This window comes from Malaclemys terrapin, chromosome 1 (assembly GCF_027887155.1).
Source record: "Malaclemys terrapin pileata isolate rMalTer1 chromosome 1, rMalTer1.hap1, whole genome shotgun sequence".
NCBI classification, from domain to species: domain Eukaryota; kingdom Metazoa; phylum Chordata; order Testudines; family Emydidae; genus Malaclemys; species Malaclemys terrapin.
In genome coordinates, this window is record NC_071505.1 from 308,292,684 (window position 1) to 308,316,452 (window position 23,769).

Sequence of the window (23,769 nt, forward strand, 5' to 3'; positions counted from 1 at the left end):
CATGTGGTGGGATGGGAGATGCTGAGGTGCTGGCATGCATTCTGCCATGAGTGGATAAACACTGCTGCCTATGGCTTGTAATAATAATTGCATTGGATCATCAGCTGGAAATCCCTCTTTTTTCTGTATCAATAATAGATATGAAAGTGGAAACTTGTCAGGCTCCAGTGCTACTTCTCTCTTCTTAAAGACTAACAGATTTATTTGGGCATAAGCTTTATTTATTTGGGTCAAAGTCCTCTTAAAAGAGACAGGATGATGAGGAGTTCCCAGAGGTGTGGTTCTCATCTCTGGCTTTCTGATACTCTATCTCGAGCTACTTGATCCACGCTCTGCATTGGTCTGTAGTCTGTTGAATCCCCAACACTGACAGCTTCTCAGATTATTTCTTGGTGCACATTGTCATTTCTGGCCCTCTTACTGAAGTCAAACATCTTGTTCATCTCTCACTAGAGATTTACCAGTATCTGACTGTCTTGTGACCATGTAGCAGCGCTCTTGGCAAAGGAAGACTACTCACTGTCCATAACTAATGCAGGAGATGGTTCACTCTGTTTCCAGTTTTCCATTTTATTCTGACTGCTGAGGTTAAGTACTAAATAGCTGTACTTGAACCAGGGGGATTGCTTCCATTACCTGGGAGTTAATTGGCTACTCTTGGGATAGAAAGGCTAAGAAACACAGGCCCATAGCTGTTTTTCTCCGACAGTATGAAATGGCTGTTAAATTTACTGGTGGAGTACTCTGTCTGGGAAGTATGCTAAGTGTTTGAGTATAGGGCAGGTGTAGGTAGCATCTGTCCTTTACTTATCTCTGCATTAATAAAGTTTAATTTCCTATTTTTTTTAAACAGGAAGATAAATGTTGATAGGAGTTATTGGCCATTTAGGCAGTTGTAGTTCTCATCTAGATTTGTAGTTGATATGTTACTGTGGCTAGTTTTCAGAATGGAGAGAGGTAAATAGTGGTGTCCCCCAGGAGTCTGAATTCAACATATTCGTAAATGATATGGAGAAAGGGATAAACAGTGAGGCGGCAAAATTTGCAGATGATACAAAACTACTCAAATAGTTAAGTCCCAGGCAGACTATGAAGAGCTACAAAAGTATCTCTCAAAACTAGGTAATGGGGCAACAAAATGGTAGATGAAATTCAGTGTTGATAATTGCAAAGTAATGCACATTGGAAAACACAATTCCAACTATACATATAAAATGATGGGGTCTCAATTAGTTGTTCACTCAAGAAAAAGATCTTGGAGTCATTGTGGATAGTTCCCTAAATAAAATCCACTCAATGTGCAGCAGCAGTCAAAAAAGCGACCCGAATGTTGGGCATCATTAAGAAAGGGATAGATAGTAAGACATAAAATATCATATTGCCTCTATATTAATCAATGGTACACCCACATCTTGAATACTGTGTGTGCCCCATTTCAAAAAAGATATATTGGAATTGGAAAAAGTTCAGAAAAAGGCAACAAAAATGATTAGGGGTATGGAAGGCCTTCTATTTGAGGAGAGACTAATAAGACTAGGACTTTTCAGCTTGGAAAAGAGGTGACTAAGGGAGGATATGATAGAGGTCTATAAAATCATGAGTGGTGTGGAGAAAGTAAATAAGGAAGTGTTATTTACTCCTCATAACACAAGAACTAGGGGTCACCAAATTAAATTATTAATCAGCAAGTTTAAAACAAATAAAAGGAAGTATTTCTTCACACAATGCACAGTCAGTCTGTGGAAGTCTTTGTCAGAGGATGTTGTGAAGGCCAAGACTATAACAGGGTTCAAAAAAGAACTAGATAAGTTCATGGAGTATGGGTCCATCACTGGCTATTAGCAATGATGGGCAGGGATGGTGTCACTATCCTCTGTTTGCCAGAAGCTGGGAATGAGCGACAGGGAATGGATCACTTGATAATTCCCTGTTCTGTTCATTCCCTCTGGGGCACCTGGCATTGGCCATTGTCAGAAGACAGGATATTGGGCTAGATGGACTTTTGGTCTGACCCAGTATGGACGTTCTTATGTTCTTTTTATCTCCATTTTACACATGGGAAACTGAGGCACAGAGAAGTGATGTGGCTTGCCCAAGATCATCCAGGCCAGCCTAGTGGTATTTCCACTAAGATACACAGTTACTATGTGATATCTAAGTGCTTCTCCTGTACATTTTGTTATAGTGGAGCGGTGATAATGGTCATGCTTTGAAATGTTTGCAATGTGCAGTTCCTAACAAGGCTGGTGAGAGAGGCTCAGAGGGGTGAGAACATCTCAATATGATGAGTGTAATCTGTAATAATAGCTCTAAACATATGAACTACTTCATTAATGATCTGGAGGATGGTGTGGACTGCACTTTCAGCAAGTTTGCAGATGACGCTAAACTGGGAGGAGTGGTAGATACGCTGGAGGATAGGGATAGGATACAGAGGGACCTAGACAAATTAGAGGATTGGGCCAAAAGAAACCTGATGAGGTTCAGCAAGGACAAGTGCAGAGGCCTGCACTTAGGACGGAAGAATCCCATGCACTGCTACAGACTAGGGACTGAATGGCTAGGCAGCAGTTCTGCAGAAAAGGACCTAAGGGTTACAGTTGGCGAGAAGCTGGATATGAGTCAACAGTGTGCCCTTGTTGCCAAGAAGGCTAACGGCAGGGCCGGCTCTGACTTTTTTGCCACCCCAAGCGCCAAAAAAAAAAAAAAAAAAAAATAGGGCAGCCATGCCGTCCTAAGATTGGATGGAATGCCGCCTCTTAGAATCTGCCATCCCAAGCACGAGCTTGCTTGGCTGGTGCCTAGAGCCGGCCCTGGCTAACGGCATTTTGGGCTGTATAAATAGGGGCATTGCCAGCAGACCAAGGGATGCGATCATTCCCCTCTATTAGACATTGGTGAGGCCTCATCTGGAGTACTGTGTCCAGTTTTGGGCCCCACGCTACAAGAAGGATGTGGAAAAATTGGAAAATCCAGCGGAAGGCAACAAAAATGATTAGGGGTCTGGAGCACATGACTTATGAGGAGAGGCTGAGGGAACTGGGATTGTTTAGTCTGCAGAAGAGAAGAATGAGGGGGGATTTGATAGCTGCTTTCAACTACCTGAAAGGGAGTTCCAAAGAGGATGGATCTAAACTGTTCTCAGTGGTGGCAGATGACGGAAAAGGAGTAATGGTCTCAAGTTGCAGTGCGGGAAGTCTAGGTTGGATATTAGGAAAAACTTTTTCACTAGGAGGGTGGTGAAGCACTGGAATTGGTTACCTAGGGAGGTGGTGGAATCTCCTTCCTTAGAGGTTTTTAAGGTCAGGCTTGACAAAGCCCTGGCTGGGATAATTTAGTTGGGTATTGGTCCTGCTTTGAGCAGGAGGTTGGACTAGATGACCTCCTGAGGTCCCTTCCAACCCTGATATTCTATGATTTACTCCATTTATATCCGTGAGTGTTCCCATCCACTCTACGCAATGCTGGAGAGGCTGTGATATGCATCAAGCGTGTCTGTTCTCAGCCCCTCACCCCAGCATCAGCAATGTGTTCTTGGTGCATGCTCCAAGCATGCCTATTCGAAGCTCCCCACATAGAGGGGCAGGCCTTTCCCAGATCCTGACTTGTATGTGAGGGGGTAGCGAGATGGGCCCTGAAGCCCTTTAGAGGGACAAGACATCCCCTATTCCAGCTTGCATGAATGGTATCAGGAAGCGGGGGGAGAGAATCAAATCCCTGAGTTTCTGGTCCTCACCCAGCAGGGTAGGGAGTGAGGCTCAGATAGTTTTGGGGGGCAGGGACCCCCGAATCCCAGCTCACATGAAGGGGTGGGGAGAGGGGTCAGACCCTCCCCAGAAAGGCAAGCCTTTCCAGATCACTTGGGGAAGGGGGGGATTACATCCCTGTAGATGGGCTGGGGGTTTCTATATTGTAGCACACTCAAGAGGGGAATGTAGAGCTGACAGGCACTCCTATTCCTATTCTTCCCCAGTCCCCACGTCACTTGCCCCCCTCATCCAGGTCCACTCCCCTTATTCCCACCTACTTTCACCCCAGTCATCCTGCCCTCCTAGCGAGCATTTGCTTGTGTAGTTTTTCTTTTCAAAAAGTAGTTTCAGTGCCTTCTGAAAATTTTGTTGTACTCTGATTACATTTCCCCAGAATGAAAAAAAACCCTTTTACAGAGCCACATTACAGCAACATTATCCCTTCTTTCAATTTCAGATTTCTGCTCTACTTTGGATTCATGCTCTCAGTGCCTGTGTTCAGATTTGATGACTGTAACATACCATCAGAGCCACACAGGTTCTGTGATGTAGAGAGAGTTTTTCAGATTGTTAGCTGCTCTCTCTACCTGTGCACAGTGTAATCCATTTGATGTGTGAGCACTAGAACTGCTTGGAGTGGGCCTATCTGGAGAAGCAAACTCTCTTTTAAATAACATTCCAATTTGATTTCCCCAGAAGGGCTGGGGAGTGCCATGCACTCTGTTGGGGTAACCCTTGAGCTTCAGAGATCCTGATATGATGATCTGAGAACTGGTTTGATCTCTGTGTGCCAGAATAGGTCAACTTTAAGAAACAACTCTTCCAAAAAGAGAGTTTATCCAAATGGCCCCAAATTTGGATTACTGACCCTACACTGAACCCACATGAGGCGCACAGATTTCAAGGCAATCCGAGTAACCGTAAGGATTTTAGAGCACTTGGAACAGTCAAGCTTTAAACAGGAAGCTGGTCTTAACCTTAAGTATAGCAGAACTCTACCATTATCTTTAAAGCAGGGAAAAAAGGAAGACTCAGGCCATTAAAGCACAGTCATCATAACTTCATTACCCAGAAAGATACTGAAACAAATTATTAAATTGTAAGCACCTAGAGCAGAGGTTCTCAAACTGGCGGTCGGGACCTCTTGGGGGTCACGATCTATCAGCCTCCACCCCAAACCGCGCTTTGCATCCAGCATTTATAATGTTAAATGTATAAAAAAGTGTTTTTAATTTATAAGGGGGTCGCACTCAGAGGCTTGCTATGTGAAAGGGGTCACCAGTACAAAAGTTTGAGAACCACTGACCTAGAGGATAAGGCGATAAGTGATAGCCAAATCATGCTAAACCAACCTAACTTCCTTTGTAGACGGGAACTGGTGTATTGGAGGTGAGGGAAGCAGTAGGGTGACAGTCCAATAGAAAAGTGTGCCAGATAAAAACATCACCAAAACATCAAAATAAGCAACATCATTATATTCTGTCCTTATTTTACAAAGTTTGCAGCAGTTCCAGCCTTTACTGCTTCATATTGTACCATAATGTCTCCCACATGTTAGTGCTGAGATGGCAATCATTAGGCCAAGATGATATAACTTTATAGAAAACCAATTTGAAGATTGCAGAATTCTAATGTTAATATTAATAAAACAAACATGCCTCTTTGCGCCTTGTAGATGATCTCCATTCCCTAACTTCTGTAAAATGTAATCCTGGTATAATAGTACATTCCAGGCATTTCATTGTTTCTGAAATGGTTAAAAGTCATGTGGCCTGAGGTCCATTGCTTTGCAATGCTAGATGCGTGCAAATGCTGCTCAGAAAAGAACTAATGTCTTACTGTTTTGGTGTGCTTTATTTATATTTATTCAAAAATACATGTGACTTCTGCAGGTCAGTAAATATCATACTAAAGGTGAAGTAACCAGAAAATACACAGAAATAAATATCTTTTAAGGGATTGTAAAATGATATAACATAATCCTGTCTGTCTTGGTGCAAGAGAGGTTAGATGATGCTATATTTTGGAAGTTTTAAAAATATTAATGGGGTGTAGTCTGAGGAATACTTGCTAGATGTTCTGCCTCCTTTAAGAGCTGTATGCGGGGGGAAAAAGATGGCAATTTAATTCTTCTCCCTGACTAAGTTCCATTCTGGAGGTGTCAGCCAGAAAAACACCAACAATTAAAATGGCTACTTTTTTCTGTATTGCTGGCTAATTAGGACTAGCTAAGCATACTCAGTTAGTTCTCTCTCTAATCATTGCCAAAATTTTAATTGCCATATATAATGACTGGGCTGGGTCATAAAAACTACCCCATGGGAAGGAGGCAGGACAGACACCTAATCCATTGTTTTTTGTATTTCTTTGCCTTTCTTAACCTGACTAAGGCGTAACTGTTGTTACAGAGTCTAGGAAATCCAGAGTATTTATGGCCTGAAAGCTGTGCATGCTTGTTTTGGCTGGATCAGCCCCAGGTTATGGAGTGCCTAGGAATAAGTACCAAATCTTTTATTTATTTATTTATTTTGATGGATCAGAAAGTTCAAACTCAGTCAGATATGCTTTTCCGGTATGTTCAAAAACCAAACCTTTGTTTGGTTTAAAATTGCCTTAAACAATTACTTAATTTTGGTAGAATAAATGTGCGCTGTGGAATATAGGCAGTTAATTCCAAGTATAGAGGCTGACAGTCTTCCACATTAATACATCCTACTTCAAAAGCAATTGAGCACCTGTTTTTGTTTTTAGAAAAGTGATTGTTGTTCATATTAGACATTTGGGGCAGATTTTCAGAACCATGGGTATGTATTTGCATGCCTCATTTGTGCATACTCTACCAGTTAGATGCGTAACTGGCCATTTGTGTGTGCAGTTATTCATATTGACCATTGCAGAGCTGGCCTTGTATCCTGGTAGAAACTGCCATTTAATTATTTTTTCCTTCTCTAGTTACACTACATGTCCACACTGTGGACGTAGCTAGAACTATAAATAGATAAATAGAACCATAGAACCTGTGAATATTAAGATTGCATTGTTTTATTTTCCAGGGCGCCAATGCCTCAACTTTAGAGAAAGAGATTGGTCCGGAACAGTTTCCAGTCAATGAGCACTATTTTGGTTTAGTTAACGTAAGTTTCAATTGATAATTTGATTGCTTTGAAATACTAAGTGATAGAACTGAGGTGGAGCAAATTGTGTATGACACTAATATGATGTCAATGGAAAAAAATATTGAAATCTGACTTGCTGTAAATTTAATGTTAAAAGTTAAGCATCTCATAAAGGTACAGTATGTATATATGTTAGAATAAATATAGAACTATTTCTCATGTTTCTTGTGTTTTACTCCTCTTTAAACTTTTACTTTTTCAGATTACTATACTCTAAAGCAGAAAAGTACATAGCATGCTGTGGTTGTTATCACAGTCTATATAAATAATTACATATAAAAAATCTTACCGCTATGGTTGCTGTGTTAAAGCACTCAGAAGTGCGGAAATGCCTGAATAAAGGTTGCAGTTTTTGTTGAAACTTTCAAAATATATTCAGCCCAAAAAAGAGAGCAAGACTGGAAAATTTCAGAATATTCTGTTCAGTAATAAAATGTAATTACATAACTGACAGTTGGCAAATTGTGAAAACTGCATCTCATTAGAAGACTTATGTAGCACTGCCTGAAGTGATGTAAGAGTTTTTAAATTTTGTTTCTTGGTGATGAGGGTATTATAAAGACAAACAGTAATATAATATAGCACCTTCACCTTGGATGGACCAGAGCACCAAATGCTGCTTGTTTCTGCATGAGCTACAGGAGTCCACCACACAGCTGTTCTAAGATGGTGGCAGAATCTCAGATTGGAAAAGAAGCCTATTTAAATGAAAGCACAATGGCTTATGTTTAAATATATGCACTCTAAAAAAGCAAATGGGAAAAACAATACAACTCTGCTGTCCTCGGGAGCCCAAAAATCTTACCGCGTTATAGGTGAAACCGCGTTATATTGAACTTGCTTTGATCCGCCGGAGTGCGCGCCCCCCCCTCCCCCCCCGCAGCACTGTTATATCTGAATTTGTGTTATATCAGGTCACGTTATATCGGGGTAGAGGTGTACATTGAAATGCTTCTGATCGTTCCAACTGGAATTGCTACCATCTTGGAAACATTCTGTGTGAAACTAAGTGTTGCTGCAGTTTTAAAACTTTCTTGTTGGTCTGAAAGCGGGGTGTGTGAGAGATTTGGGGGAGCATTTAAATCACACAGATCTAAAAACACAGTGGACATTTTTAGTTGTCTAGTTGCAGCTGAGCAGATTTAAAGATATTTTAAAATGGTTGTGGGTTTCAGAATATACAGTAGTAAAAAAAAAAATGAATAAACATAGGCCACAGTGCTTGGTTTCTTAAAGAAGTTTATTTTTAATTGCTGTTAACAGGAATTGCTACTGTAGTGTAATCTTCTGCTTCTTGCTAGGATATGTTCCGCAGATCTGCTACACTTTAAGAAAGTGAGTCTGACAGTAGAGCCCTACCAAATTCACAGTCCATTTTGTTTCCTGGAGGTGGGTCTGATCTCCCCCGTGCTGCTGGGCGTGCCCCAGCTGGGGGCTCCTAGCTGCTAGTTTGGGCCAGGCTGGGAAGGGGTAGAACTTCCTCTTCCCCTGCATGGCTGCTCGGGAGGGAGATCATACCCACCTCTGGGTATCTCCCCTGACTGCAGGAAGCTCCACAGCTGCACTGCCTTCAGAGCTAGGCTTATTCAGCTGCGGAGCTTCTTGCAGCCGGAGGAGGTACCTGGAGGTGGGTCTGATCTCTTCCCCTCCCCCCACCACCCAGAGTGGCTGTGCAGGGGAAGAAGTCCTGTCCCTCCCCAGCCCGGCCTGGACTAATAGCTAGGAGCCTCCAGCTTGGGCGCTCCCAGCAGTATGGGGGATATCAGAACCACTTCCGGGAACCTTCCCCAGCTCCAGGAAGCGCTGTAGCTGCTACCTTCAGAGCCCAACTCCGAGGGCAGCGCAGGCTTGGAGCTTTCTGCAGTCAGGAGAGGTACCTTAACTTGTGTCCAGAAGTTTTGGTTAATATGTCATGATTACAAGGCCAGCTGCATCTCTATCCCCTTTCTTGTCTCTCTGAATGCAGTCCCTCAAGTGGCTTTTGACTAATGGCTTTTCTACCTTTTACCTATTTTGGGGTGGAATTCTGCAGTTCCCCCATTCTTAGAGCAAGCCCTGGGCTATATAGTATAATGTCCTTAGTATAATGTCTAAGGATGGTCTAGTTATACTTGGTCCTGCTTTAACATGTGGGGGATGGACTAGATGACCTTTTGAGGTCCATTTCAGATGTACATTTTTATGATTCTGTGTGTAATAACTGATCTTACCCAGCAGGTCTGACTGAATTTGGAAACCTGTGGTTCTTCATTTCAGGAGTCTGTGACCAGTGGTATCTGGTGATAAAACAGTCCTCTTAAAACAAAAATATTGTTTATTTTGCAATGGGAGCAAAGGATCTAGAGAAAAAAGATTTTAAAATGACAGTCTACATGCATCTAAAGGCATACTGCCTCTGATTGTAACCTACGCAGGCCTGACTTCAGTGGGTCCTGTCTCAATCAAGTTTTCCCAAATAACTTTCCCCTCTCTCTTGAGTGTTTCTTATTAAATCGGCCACAGTTCTTTTGCACTGTGGTGTACATGGGCCTTTTCCTCTCCTGACATTGTTTCGTAATAACCCACGAGTGTTTGTGGCTCATTTGGGCCCCCATCAGACACAGAGGCTTTGGTCATCCTAGGACCTCACTCTCCATATAAATATCAAAGAAGTCTGGGCCCATCCATTTGGCTTGCATGGCGTTCTTCTTTAAAGCAAAGACTTTCCAAGGAAGTTAGCCACTTAGCATCCATGCTGTCAGATGGAGGAGCAGCTGCTGTCCTGGGAGACCACATCCACATTTCTCAGAAGCATCATAGGGATTCTGACTGATAGGACTAGTAGAGACAAAAAACAATGTTGGTGAGGCTATGCTGGGGCTTTTAGTATGATGTGAGCACCATCTTGTTTGATCTTGGACAAGACCTTGGGTAGGAGCAGAACTGGAGGGAAGGCATACAGCAAATGTTTTGACCAGTTCAGGGGGAAAGTATCTCACAGCGACACCAGGCTGTGACCCACCACCGAACTTAAAAGCTGGCTCTATGCCAACAGGAGAGCTCTCCTGTGGCATAATAAAACCACCTCTGTGAACAGCAGAAGCTACGTCGGTGGGAGAAGCTTTCCTGCTGACATAGTCCTGTCCACACGGGCGCTTATGTCGGTGTAACTTATGTTGCTCAGGAGGGGGTGGTTTATTCACACCACTGAGCAACATAAGTTATGCTGACATAAGCTGTAGTGTAGACATAGCCTTAGTGCCTCTGCTGCTACTCAGGTTTGCCAAATACAAGCAAGTTGATACTAAGAGTATGACTACACTACAGTTGCTACAGTGACACAACTATGGCGCTGTAGCTGTACAGCTTTAGGGCTGTAGCATAGCTACTTCCTACATCAACAGAAGGGATTTTTCCATCAACGTAGTTAATTCATGTCTCCGAGAAGCAGTAGCTAAGTCAATGGAAGAATTCTCCCATTGATCTGCACAGGGGGTTAGGTCGACCTAACTATGTTGCACAAGGCGTGAAACTTTTCACAGCCCTGAGAAATGTAGCTAGAACGATCAAATTTTTAAGCATAGACCTGGCCTAAGACTAGTTAGTTTCATTGCTGATGTTCAGAACCCTGTGATGAACGATGAAACGGTAAATAATTTTCATGGTTCTGCCTGAGGAAATCTTGATAGTCTTTGTCCAGTAAAGTTTTTCATAATATCTAGGCTAAACTTTTTCTTGGTTTCAGATTCCTGATATCATCTGAGGGCTTGTCTACATTTGGAACTCTACAATGGCAGAGCTGCCGAGTTGCACCGTTGTAGCACTTCAGTGTAGATGCTACCTATGCTGATAGGAGGGGTTCTCCCTTTGACATAAGTAATCCACCTCCCTGAAAGGCAATAGCTAGGGCAATGGAAGAATTATTGTATCGACCTAACTCTGTCTACATGAAGAACAGGAGTACTTGTGGCACCTTAGAGACTAACAGATTTATTAGAGCATAAGCTTTCGTGGACTACAGCCCACTTCTTCGGATGCATAGTCCACGAAAGCTTATGCTCTTATAAATCTGTTAGTCTCTAAGGTGCCAACAAGTACTCCTGTTTTTTGCGGATACAGACTAACAAGGCTGCTACTCTGAAATCTGTCTACATGGGGACTTAAGTCATCTTAACTGTGTTGCTCAGGGGTGTGGATTTTTCACACCCCTGAGGGACGTAGCTGGATTGACGTAACTCTTTAGTGTATATCTGCCCTGAGATGAAACAGTTCCATACCTTCATTTAAATTGTGACTTTGAAGGTATTACTAGCATATGGTGATCTTTTTCAGACTAGATAAACTTAGTGTGCTCTGGCACATTTCATTTGACTCATCCTCTAATCCATGTATCACTTTGTTATCCTCTTTATAGTTTCTTAGCACCTCCCGAAAATGGGAACTCAAACTAATAGCCAGTAGCATAGGTATGGTCTCATTGTATTTCTTCTCTACCTGTACATGTGGTTCCCCAAATGTTGTTGTCTTTGTAAACAACACTGCTGCACAGTGGGGTCCTATCTATGACTGGCATTCCTAGGTGCTATGATAATACTACTACTACTAATAATAATATGAATAATTAACATTTAGCTTGCTATCTACAGTTGCCCCCTTGTCTCTCAAAATTGATCAGAGAGAGACTGAAAAGCTGAGAGTCAATCTGCTTTTATTTCCTTCCATAGATGTATAATTTTACCTTGATTTATATTGAATTTCATCTCTTTCAGTTTGGCCCATAGCTTCAATATCTCCTGCTCACTCTGCATTTTGGTTCTCTGTCCTTCTATGTGTTTTACTCTCCCAATTAATATGTCACCAGTCTGTATACTTTTCCAATCTGGAAATTGTGAAACCTTTTATCTACAACTTTGTTGCTCTGATTTCTGTAGGAAATTTTGAAAGGTATATCTGAAATTCACTGATTAAATATAAAATGAACATTTTTAATTAAACAAAAATTCAATTGTTTTGGATATTCTTGATTATAGAGTGATCAGTATCTTTCATGTAATATTAAAAACTTAGAGCTACTGCAAGCAGCCTTTCCTGGAGAACAATCTTGGGGGTGGGGACGGGGTAGGGAATTGGGGTTGGTTTTATTTTTGTTTTTTTAAATGGGCTGTGTTCATCCTGATTACCTATATTCTAAATTGTAGGAGCCGTGACTCTTTAAAGCATTTAGCAATAGATATATATTCTGTTAATAATTGTACTTGAAATCAACTGAAAATATGGAAACCAGATGTCTTTCTTTGGTCTCCAGTTTTCTGACGTTGGAAAAAAAGGCTAATATTTTGTGATGTATTAGCGGGAGTATTGTATGTAAGACATGGGAGGTAATTGTTGTGCTGTACTTGGCACTGGTAAGACCTCAACTGGAATAGTGTATCCAGTTTTGGGTACCACACTTTAGGAAAGAGGTGAACTAACTGAAAAGAGTCCAGAGGAGAGCAACAAAAATGATAAAAGGTTTAGAAAGCATGACCTATGAGAAAAGATTTAAAAAATAGAGTATATTTAGTCTTTAGAAAAAGGAGGTAGGTGGGGGTTGCTGATAAGTATGGTAAGGGCTGCTATAATGATGATGATCAATTGTTCTCTGTGTCCACAGAAGGTAAGACAAGAAGTATCTGGCTTAAGGTGCAGCAAAGGAGGTTTAGGTTAGATATTAGAAAAGCCTTTCTAATGATAAGGATAGTTAAGTACTGGAATAGGTTGCCGAGACAGCTTGTGGAATCCTTCTCACTGGAGGTTTTTAAGAGCATGTTAGACAACACCTATTAGGGGTACTCTTAGGTATTCATGGTCCTGCTTCAGCTCAGGAGGATGACCTCGATGGCCTCTTGAGGACCCTTCCAGCCTTACTATTTTCATCATATAAATTGTAGAATCATAGAAATGTATGTTGCATTTTTAAAATGCTGTACAAATTGACTACATTTCACAGAATCCATGTGTGGCAGATATATGATGTTTCCGTTTTACAGATGGGGAGACTTGCCCAGGACCATGCATTTTTCTTGAAGACCCACCTACCTGTACCATGAAGAATTTCAGCCATAAATACTACATTTTATACTGAGTGGTATTTTGACTGATCTATGTGGCAGAGATTCTCATTTTTTTCAATTTACTCTTTATACTGTGCTGTGTACATTTTTGGCACTAGGTAAATACTGAGCACTCATTGAATACTTTACAGTTCCACAGCACTGTAAAGCATTGATAACTCATACATACCCCCATTCTAACAGGAAGACACAATCTAGTATCAGTTAAAATTGTCTGGAGTGCTCCCCATTATTTATGTTGCTGCCCGAGATTTTTTACTATCTGAAAATCAACAAGAAATGCCTTCCAGAAAATTTGCCCTTGCTTGTATGTTTATATTTGGTTTTTTAAACCTTGCATCACTGTAGAAATACAATACAAGATAATAATTTTTTTTTCTTATTTTATAGTTTGGGAACACGTGCTACTGCAATTCAGTTCTTCAGGCACTTTATTTTTGTCGACCATTTCGAGAAAAAGTCCTAGCATACAAGAGTCAACCCAGAAAAAAAGAGAACCTCCTTACGTGCTTAGCTGATCTCTTCCACAGCATAGCTACACAGAAGAAAAAAGTTGGAGTAATACCTCCAAAGAAGTTTATAACAAGATTACGAAAAGAAAATGGTACCTTCTTAATTTTTCTTTTATTCTGTGTATACTAATTACATCAATTGTGACTTAATAATGAAATTGAAAGGTTGAAATATTTTTTTTTAATGTAAAATATATTTGCTAAGTACAAGCAGCATGCTCGGTGCTGTAAAAGACAGAAAAGACGACACATACTCTGGGGTTCTCACAACACTTTTTTTTGGTGGCCTTAGAGTGCAGTGGCAGCTATGACATTTTTTTCCTAAAATACTTAATTAACTTTAGGAAAAACAAATAAATATGCACATACAGGAACTCCTCACTTAACGTTGTAGTTATGTTCCTGAAAAATGCGACTTTAAGCAAAACGATGTTAAGCAAATCCAATTTCCCCATAAGAATTAATGTAAATGAGGGGGCTAGGTTCCAGGGACATTTTTTTCACCAGACAAAAGACTGTATTTTTTACACACACACACACACACACACACACACACACACACACACACACACACACACACTAGAAGTTTTGAACAAACAATTTAATACTGGTGCACAGTGATGATGATTGTGAAGCTTGGTTGAGGTGGAGGAGTCAGAGGGTGGGATATTTCTCTTACTGCTAAATGATGAACTAGCAATTGGCTGAGCTCTCAACGGTTAACTCTCTCACTTTACAAGGCAGCAGGAATGGAGGGAGATATGCGCTTTCCCCTTTAAGTACACTGCCTTGTTAATTAGATCAGCTTGCTGAGACCACAGCTGCTACAAGCTCCCTCCATCCTGAGCCCTGGTGTGTCCCCCCTGCTCTATGGAAGATGGGGTAAGCGGGGTGCAGGGGGAGGGGAACATCCCGACATTAGCCCCCCTCTTTCCCTCCCCCCCCCCCCCGCACAGCAAGCTGGAGTCTCGGGGAGCAGCTCCAAGGCAGAGGGCAGGAGCAGCACATGGCAGTGGGGGGAGAGACGCAGCTGAACTGCAGGCAGCTGCTGCACAGGGAACTTAAGGGAGCGGGGAGCTGATATGGGGGCTGCTGGTCCACCCTGGTTCCAAGCCCCCACCAGTTAGCTGCAATGGGCAGCTCTTTCTGCAAGCAGTAGACAAAGCAGGCGGCTGCCAAACGACGTTAGAAGGGAGCATTACACAACTTTAAATGAGAATGTTCCCTAATTGATCAGCAACGAAACAACGTTAACCGGGACGACTTTAAGTGAGGAGTTACTGTATCCATGACCAAATCATAGTAATTTACTTATGGAGGATGTTTTTTTTTGTTTTTGCAGACTCAATAATAAAAATAATGTACAGTTGTCTCTATTCTTTACTGGACCTAAACAGAATAGAAACACAAATAAGGAGTTTTTCTTGTTTGTTGTTGTTTCTTTTGCCTTTTTGGTTTTTAGATTTGCTAGCTAATAAATCTGCTTCTGTGAAAAGTGGTATTTGTATGCTTGTTAATATCACTTTTCACAGTAGCAGACTTGTTAGCTAGCTGGGAGGCAGTGAAAAGTGATATTAACAAACATACAAATACCACTCTAGGGTTACCATATTTCCACAAGCAAAAAACAGGACACTGGGGGGGGGGGGGGGGGAGGAGGGAGGAGCCCCGCTCTAGCCCTGCCCCTGCCCTGCCCCGCCCCATCCACTCCCCCCAACCCTCTCCTCCCACCCCCCGACCAGAGCCGGCTTTAAAGAGCCCAGGAATCGGCCGGGGTCGCGGGGCTTGGGGCCGGGCCTGAGGTGCTCGGCCGGGGTTGAGCCAGCGCGCTCGGCCGCAACCGGGGCTGCCACCCTGGGGCCCAAGCCGGGCCAGAGCGGCTGGGTCCAGTGCCGCTCGGCCGGGGCCGGGCTGGCGCACTCAGCCGGAACTGGGCCCGCAGCCCTGGGGCCTGAGCAGGAGCGGCTGGGGCCGGGGGTGCTCAGCCGGCGCCGCTGGGCCGGGCTGGGACCGCTGCCCTGGGGCCTGGGCCGGGCCGGAGCCGCTGGGGCCAGGCTGGCGTGCTCAGCCGGAACTGGGGCCGGTGTCCCGGGGCCCGAGACGCTGGGGCTGCCGGGCGCCGCTCAGCCTGGGCCAGAGGGAGCCTCTCGGCCAGGGCCGTGCCTCCCCGGAGCTCTCCTCGCCCCCACCCCCCCCCCAGCTTACCTGCTGTTGCCCCCCGCTTGCCCCTGCTTCTTTTCAGACTTCCCTCGAAGATCTGATTCACAGGAAGCAGGGGAGGGGGAGGAGCAGGGGGGCGGAGCGTTCCGGGGAGGGGAGGAGGGGGAAGACAGATGCGGGGCCGGATGGCGTGGTAAGGCTGCAGGGGATGGGGGGAGCAGGGAAGGGGCTTTGGCTGCCGAGTGGTGGTTGGCCGCCATTTTTCTGTCTATAAATAGCTGACTGAGGGGAAATCCAGGACATTTTTAGATTTTTAGAAATCCCCCCCCGGACGGCTATTTATAGACCGAAAAGCTGGACATGTCCAGGGAAATCCGGACATATGGTAGCCCTACTTTTCACAGCAGATTTACTCAGCCCTGTCAAGCCAGAGGACAAATTAAATCTTGGATGGGGAGGTGGGAGGGAGGCAGTGGGCTAGGGCACTGAAACAATTTTTATAGTGGGGATGCTGGAAACCATTGAAATCCTGTATATAATGGAAATCACTTCAAGCCAGGGGGTGTGGTGGTGGGTGGGGGAGTGGTGAGCCCGAAGCCCTGTAATCAGGGGACAGAGCCTGCCCCCACCAACCCGGGGCTGAGTGTTCCAGCTTCAACCCTACCACCCCCAGGAAGGTGGAGAACTCACAACGGCTGTCTGCTTCTCCAGTGTTTGTGGATCCTGAGGGGGTCAGAGCCCAACCCCTCCTAGCAGCCCCAGGGGAGGGGCCGCTGCTTTGTCCCTCCCCCCATCACTGCCCAGAAGCCTGTGGCCACAAGAAAAGCCCCTGGTGGCCGCATTTGAGAAATACTTTGGCCTTCCTGAGGCAAGGTCCATGTCTTTTTTTTTTTTTTCCTTCTCCCCCTTCTCATATAGAACTGAGCTCAGTCAGTGCTTAGCAAATATTGGAGGCAGTTTTGCCAGTGTGGAATTTGTAGTTTTTTGTCAAAAATCACTGTTTTTAAAGCTTTTGTGCTATGTTATTTATCTCACATCTGTATTTATGTGTAGTGTAGTGGTTATCATGTTTGGCTAACACGCGAAAGGGCCCTGGTTTGAAACTGGGCAGAGGCAGAAGCTGGGGATGGGTGACAGGATGGATCACTTGATTACCTGTTCATTCCCTCTGAAGCGCATGGCATTGGTCGCTGTCGGAAGACAGGATACTGGGCTAGATGGACCTTTGGTCTGACCCAGAATGGCCGTTCTTATGTCTTCGTTCATATGTTAAAATCAAATAATTTGAAACCTTTAGTTGTTCCAGAATGTTAGCGCTTATTAGTAAGAATATTAATAATTAAATGAAATAATTAAAGTGTGAAATGAGCCCCGAAGGTCTCTTTCCATGTTAAGGCTTTGACTGGAAGATTATAGCTTACATTGAGTTCAGTTCATGTTTATATAACACTTAGGACTTAACATTTCTATTTAGGATTAATATATTCTTCTTTAAAAATCAGTAACACTTTCAATAATTATCCTAGTGTTGTGGAAACGCGTAATTTCAGATATTTAACACTTCCTATTTGGTATTTGTAATGCTTGTTGATTAGGATGGTTTATGAAATAATTCTATGTATTAAAATATAATTAATGCCTTTAATAGATCTGCTACTTGATTTGGAAGAAATATAAAATAATGCTTGTAAATTGTACATTTTATTTAAATTAATTACAGATATTTCTTTCAATAAAATCTTCCTTGCTTGGTTTATACAAGTTAAATACGACAACACTTTGATATTGTAGAAATTTTCATACCTGTATAATCCATCCTGGGCCATATTTCCAAATGTTTTTCACATATTCAAATATTATGAAGACTGCATAATAAAGACAAACTACTCTAGGATAGCATAACAATTTATTTCTAGCCTTAAGTGAATTTGCTGCTCATGAAAAATGCTAAGATTTTTTAAACCTGGAAGATGATCTCTTTATCAATAGAGCAGTTATAGCATAGGTAGTAGTGTTGTGCAAGCTTTCTTACGCTACACACCAATGAATCTTAAATCTGATGAAGAGTGACTATCTGTAGAGGTGAAAGAATAGTTCAATCTCCATGCCATTTAGCTCTTAGTACTTCTGCTGAGACTGCCAGCAAAGGTGATAACTATAATGGAATTTTAAGTGTACATATCGCACAACACCATCACCTCACTCATCAAACCATCAACTTCTAATCACTGCTGACTTTGGGATTTATTCAAATAGGGATTTAGAAGTAAAAAAGATTCTGTATTCCATGGGAGGTGCCTGTTGGGGCTCGGGGCTTCAGTCCAGTTCCCGCTGAAGCCCCGAGCCCCGGCAGGTGTGCCCCAACTCTCAAACTTCTGAAGATTGTTGTATGCAGCTCTCAGAGGTTCAGTAAGTTTGGCCACCCCGTTATAGACTTATAGGAGACAATTGCTGAATTGCTAGGTGGCTGATTCTTGTTGGTGGTTATGTACACTGAAGTATTAACCACTCTGATAAATTAACTTTTTAAAAAAGTAGTTCATGTCCATGAATAACTTTATTAATAGCTACAATGGAGAATTCTTTTAAAAATGTCTCCTAGGAATAGTAGGTGTATGTTTGGATTGATATACAATACATGAAAGAGGATACACACAAAGGAAAACCCAGTCTAGATTCTACTCTCATCAAGTAAGACCAATCACTCATGAAGACTTTTATATCCTCACAGCTCTCATATCAAGCCTTTCTGTGCTCAGAATCTCTTACCTCTATATCATTTCTAGACTCTAGTACGTACTTTAATGCAAGAATAAACAGTATATGTAATGAGAAGAGTTTAAAACCTGACATGCTTCAAGTTTGCAGTTTCTCATTAACCAAGTGGAGGTGTTCTGTTTCCTTTTGTTCCAATCACTCCTAATCCTTGAATTAAATAATAGCAAGGACATCGGTGGGATTAGATCCACTGTGCTTAATATCAGACTGTTGATCGGACATGCACCACACTGGACTCTGGATGCAATACGGCTAAGAACCTCTGAGGCAAGCCTTTTACCTTCAGGAGACTTGCAGTATTTGTTATCCCACCTCCAATTTAAATATTCAATTAAATAGAAACATTTTGGCTGGTTTGATCTGGGATCTAGTTTATTTTCAACTCTGTGTCTTGGCCTGGAAGCTGCTTGGTTTGTAGATGATCTGTGACAGTTTCCATATAGCTTCAAATATACTCTCCTGAAATGTAGGTTTCTGTGAATATCCTTTTACTAGCACCATATTAAACTGATAGACTAACAAAAATAGGTCTTCTATTTATGGTACCATTCCTTCACTTATGGGCTAACATTTGCTGTATAGTCTTGGACGAAGAACAAGTTGCAACTTGTAATTTGTTAGGTAGAAACACAATTTCTGCTATGTAGCCAATATATAGAGCCCCATTGGAGGAATTGCATGATTAGTTATGCAGGCATAGAAAATTTTTGAGTTGGTAATTAAGGAGAATGTGCAATTCCTTTGAGTCAACTACTGCTCAAAAAGAGAGAGCAAGTTTGGTGATTGTCTGTCACTGCTCCTGTCCAGTTTGAGTCTTAGGCTAAGTCCTTTTAGCCATATGTTGGCAAGGGACCTGTAGCTACCACCATTTTTAAAATGGCTTTCAAGAGTTAGATGATACTCATTAAAAATACGGATACCTGTAGAGGCCTTGTTTATACTAGTGTTTTCATCATTGCTAGCACCTATGGAGCAGCACTTGTGATAGTATAGTGATGGTAATTAAAAACAAAAAACATGCACCTCTGTTGACTTGGCCTTTGAGGCCATAGTGGTCATATTCTTCCTTTGATGAAAGCAGAGTCAGGAAAGGTTTCTCTGTTCAAAGCTGTGTGTCTGCTTTGACTGAACCATCCTATGCATAAACCTGTTCTTTAAGGCTTTCTTTTGAGCCTGTTGACTCTAGGTAGTTTCTAAGCACATGGGATAAAAAGACTGTTCTTCTATACCACTGCACTTTCTCATCCCCAGACTTCAAGTTTGTGGAATATAGGTTTTATGGGTAATGTTATAGAAGTACTTAGTCATGCATGATTCTTGACATAGACCAATGTCGACTTTTGCCTAACATCTTAGGACTTCTTTGAATGTAAATGGTGGCATTGAACTATATTGTATGTTGTCCTCTTCTTTAGATTTTAATAGATTGTGCTCTGCAATCATTTTAATGTAATTTTACCTTATTTGTGTTTGTAACAAGTACATATGGGAGGGCGCGAGATTTTGAGAAAGCATCCTAATCAATATTTACCTGTATTTCAAGGCATTGTATTGGACTTAATGCCTTTTCCATAAGTACACTTTTCTCTTTCCCATATGTGTTTACATCGTAAACTTCTGCTTAGAATCCCTTCTTATCTGTATTATTTATCCAAATATATATACAGTACCTTGTTCTGCCAAAGTTTTTTAATTTTATTGCTTTCACTGGTTTCTTAAGGTTAAAATTGATTGCATATGTCTATGAAATAAGTTCTGCTAATGCCATATTTTGACTTATATTTTGAAAGTTTTATATTTATTGGACTTTTTATTCAAAATTTTAATTAGTTGGTTATTTTATTTTATCTTTATGTTTTAGAACTCTTTGACAACTACATGCAGCAGGATGCACATGAGTTCTTAAACTATCTTTTAAACACAATTGCTGATATTTTACAAGAAGAGAGAAAACAGGACAAACAAAATGGCCGTCTACCTAATGGCAGTATCGACAATGAAAACAATAACAGCACACCAGATCCAACCTGGGTTCATGAGATCTTTCAGGGAACATTAACTAATGAAACCAGGTGTCTTACTTGTGAAACTGTAAGTCTATATCTGTTTTATAGAAGAAATTCTTATTTCATACTCTCAGGAATCCATTTTTCTTTAAAATAATTTGAACTGCGTATTTAAATTAGAATTTTTTTTTACTCCTTTAGTTTCAAGATTCATTCAGATGGTAAGTGTACTAGACTAATTGGTTTATTTTTGTAAGCTTTAAATGTAACTATCTGATCCATTAAATATTAGTGAATGATTAAATTTTTTTTTTTAAATGAGTGATCACTGAATGAGTTACGGGAAGGAACCCTTATTGGTCAGTGAAAGAGTACTGAGCAAACTGTTGCATGAAAAATCTGCATTTGGATTTTTGAACTGTGCCCTCATAATCAGCTTCAGAATTTAGATAATGTTTTAAAAATAAGGATTAAAAGTTTGGAAGGGCCTGAATATAGTTATATGTAAATCCACCTTTTTTTGTTTTCATTGTTAATCCTTTTACTTCTAATAGGTTAGATTTAATAGTAAACTATTTCAGATTTAGATTTAAAACATTGCTATCATTCAACATACACATTTATATTCTATAACTAAATACATCTTCCCAGGTGAGCTTGATCAGTTTTTAATTTGCCAAATTTGCTTAACATGCTAAAATCAATATGACAGAATTCCATTGTACCTATAGTGTTCAAAATTGGCCCTTTTTTTCTCATTTATTTAGATAGACAAGTCTTGAATATAGAGAGATATTTCTCCCCAGGATATTATCAAGTGCTTGCTATTCCAGCTCTGGTCTAGAGGATCAGCTCAAGTCTCAAATAGGTTCCCTACTTAAAATAAGATATTAGAATGATGACTGTAAAATATATAACTTAAACATTGCGTCTGCATAGATCGGGGTCCCCAATGCGGTGCCCCCGGGCGCCATGGTGCCCGCTGGGGCATCTATGTGCACCTGCCTACTGGCCGCCGGACAAGCAGCCACCAAAATGCTTCCGAGAAGCGGCAACGCCAAGAAGTGTTGCCGCCGAAATGCTGCCGCTTTTCAGCGGCAGTGCCTCTTGATGACACTACTTCTGGCGGCTGCTTCTAACTGGCCACAGCGACAAAGTGGGGGAGTTACAAAGGCCCCATTTTGACACTTTTTTTAGGGCAACCGGAACTGTAAGTCACTGTCACCCTTCTGCTTTAGCAAAAGAAATATTTTTGGTACTACACTCTGTATACACATTTTTGGTTCTCTCTGCCGCCCCAGTCTGTTAGCCAGCCAAACAAACTCCTCCTCACTTTGCCAGTCCTAACTTTGCTCTGCAGGTTAACCCTTGATGTATTTCAGTTCCCTAACTGTCCAGAAGCATGTCTGTGCAGCATCCAGCCCCTGGATACCCGTGTCTCCAAAGAGACAGAATACACACCAGCCTGTTGGCTTAGCTGTGGATCCACACCTCACTTAACAGCACTGAGATGAATTTATAATAAAACAAGAATAAGTTTTTTATTAATTTGATTCTAAGCAGCGATAACAGAAACAGAAAATTGTTACAGATAAAACAAAAATATAATCACGCTTTCTAGTGACTAAAACTTAACAGATTACAATCCTTGTCCAAGGCAGTCTTCTCACCTACAGCTACTTTTTTAATATCGCCAGCCCTAAGTAGTTGGGGATCCACCGTTCATAGAATGTAAAGAATGCTGACCTCTTTCCCCATAAGTTCCTCATGGAGGAGCCCATGAAGACAGAAACAATTTCTGACTGGCGAGACACCCCTTCCCCCCAAAATAGGTAGGAATGGCCCCTCTTATTTGGTTCTGGGCGGTTCCAAGACCTCTGTCTCCCTTCTGACTCCAAGAGACATTAGAGAACAGAGCTAAGACAGATGAGGGAAAAGAGACACACATGCTACCATAAGGACAAGAGGGAAGATCCTCTGACTAAGACTTCTAAAAAGAGGTAGAAGTCTCCATCCCATACCAAGTCATTGGGAGCTTTGTGCTCTGGAGTGGGACCATCCAGTACCAGGAAGGACCAGTCTGGGACTTCCTCAAATGAAAAAACAGCAGTACCTCCAGTACTGGGAGTGGTTCTTTGGCACCAAAACCCACTTTGGTATCCCTAGATCTGATGCCTTCTACTTCAATAACTTGAGCTATGGAAACTACTCCATTGACTTTGGCTCGCTTCTTGACTCCAGTGTTCTCAGAATATATGTTCCATTCCTTTCCAGACCCCAACATGTGATGCCAGAATGGTAGCTGGTACCAGTATCCCTATAGTATTCCTCCCCATCCTCATGTAAAAGTAGGTGTTGAAAAACGGTACTATCAACAACAGGGTGCTCACATTGGATCTGAGCTTCACAACTTAAGAGTCATAAGAGAGCTATGACAGACACCCACTCCTGGACGGTGCTGTGAAGGGTTCTTTGAGAGGATTGAGCCTAGACAGAACATTGGGTGTCTCCAAGGTATCTCACTACTCTTATATGAAAGAGTACCCCACTATGCCTTCTGGTACCTAGTATTGTACCAAGGCCCTGCACCAAGGAGGTATGAGATCCCACAATGGTAGTATTGGGGCCTGGAAGATCTGTGAAACTACTGCCCAGTAAGGTCTCTTGTCTAACAAGAGGATAAAGGCGATCCAGGATTCTGAGAAGAGGAAGAGCTTTGTCAGCCTCCTGAAGACATGCAATTATAGCAGCATAAGGAAGAAGAAGAGAAGAGCAACAGGAGCAGGAGGATTATATGCTAATGACCTTCTCCTCCTCTTGCCGAGACAAGGGGGTGATTCCAGCTTCACCACCACATCCTGATTACACAAAGGCCTTACTTAAGAGTGTGACAGAGTCGCTACAGGTCCCCCTGGAAGAGGTCCAGAAAGCACCATACAAACTGCTGGACATCTTGAATAGCATGAGTCTGAGTTGTGCCCCTATTAAGACCATCCTCTAACCTACCAGCACTCTTTGGCAGATGCTTGCCATGATCCCACCAGTATACCTGTGGGCTGAAAACAGACATTTTGTACCTGTGAAAGGGTCAGAGTACCTATTCTTTCTCCCACCTCCCAACTTGTTGGTAGTGTCATTGGCCACCAGCATAGCAGAGAGACAAACCAGGACTATGCCACATAAGAAAGAAGTAAAGAGTCTTGACCTCTTTGGGGAAAAAAGCATATCCTTGGTTTCCATACATTTTTGTGTGTCAAACTGCCAAGCATTGATGGCCAAGTATGATTTTACCATCT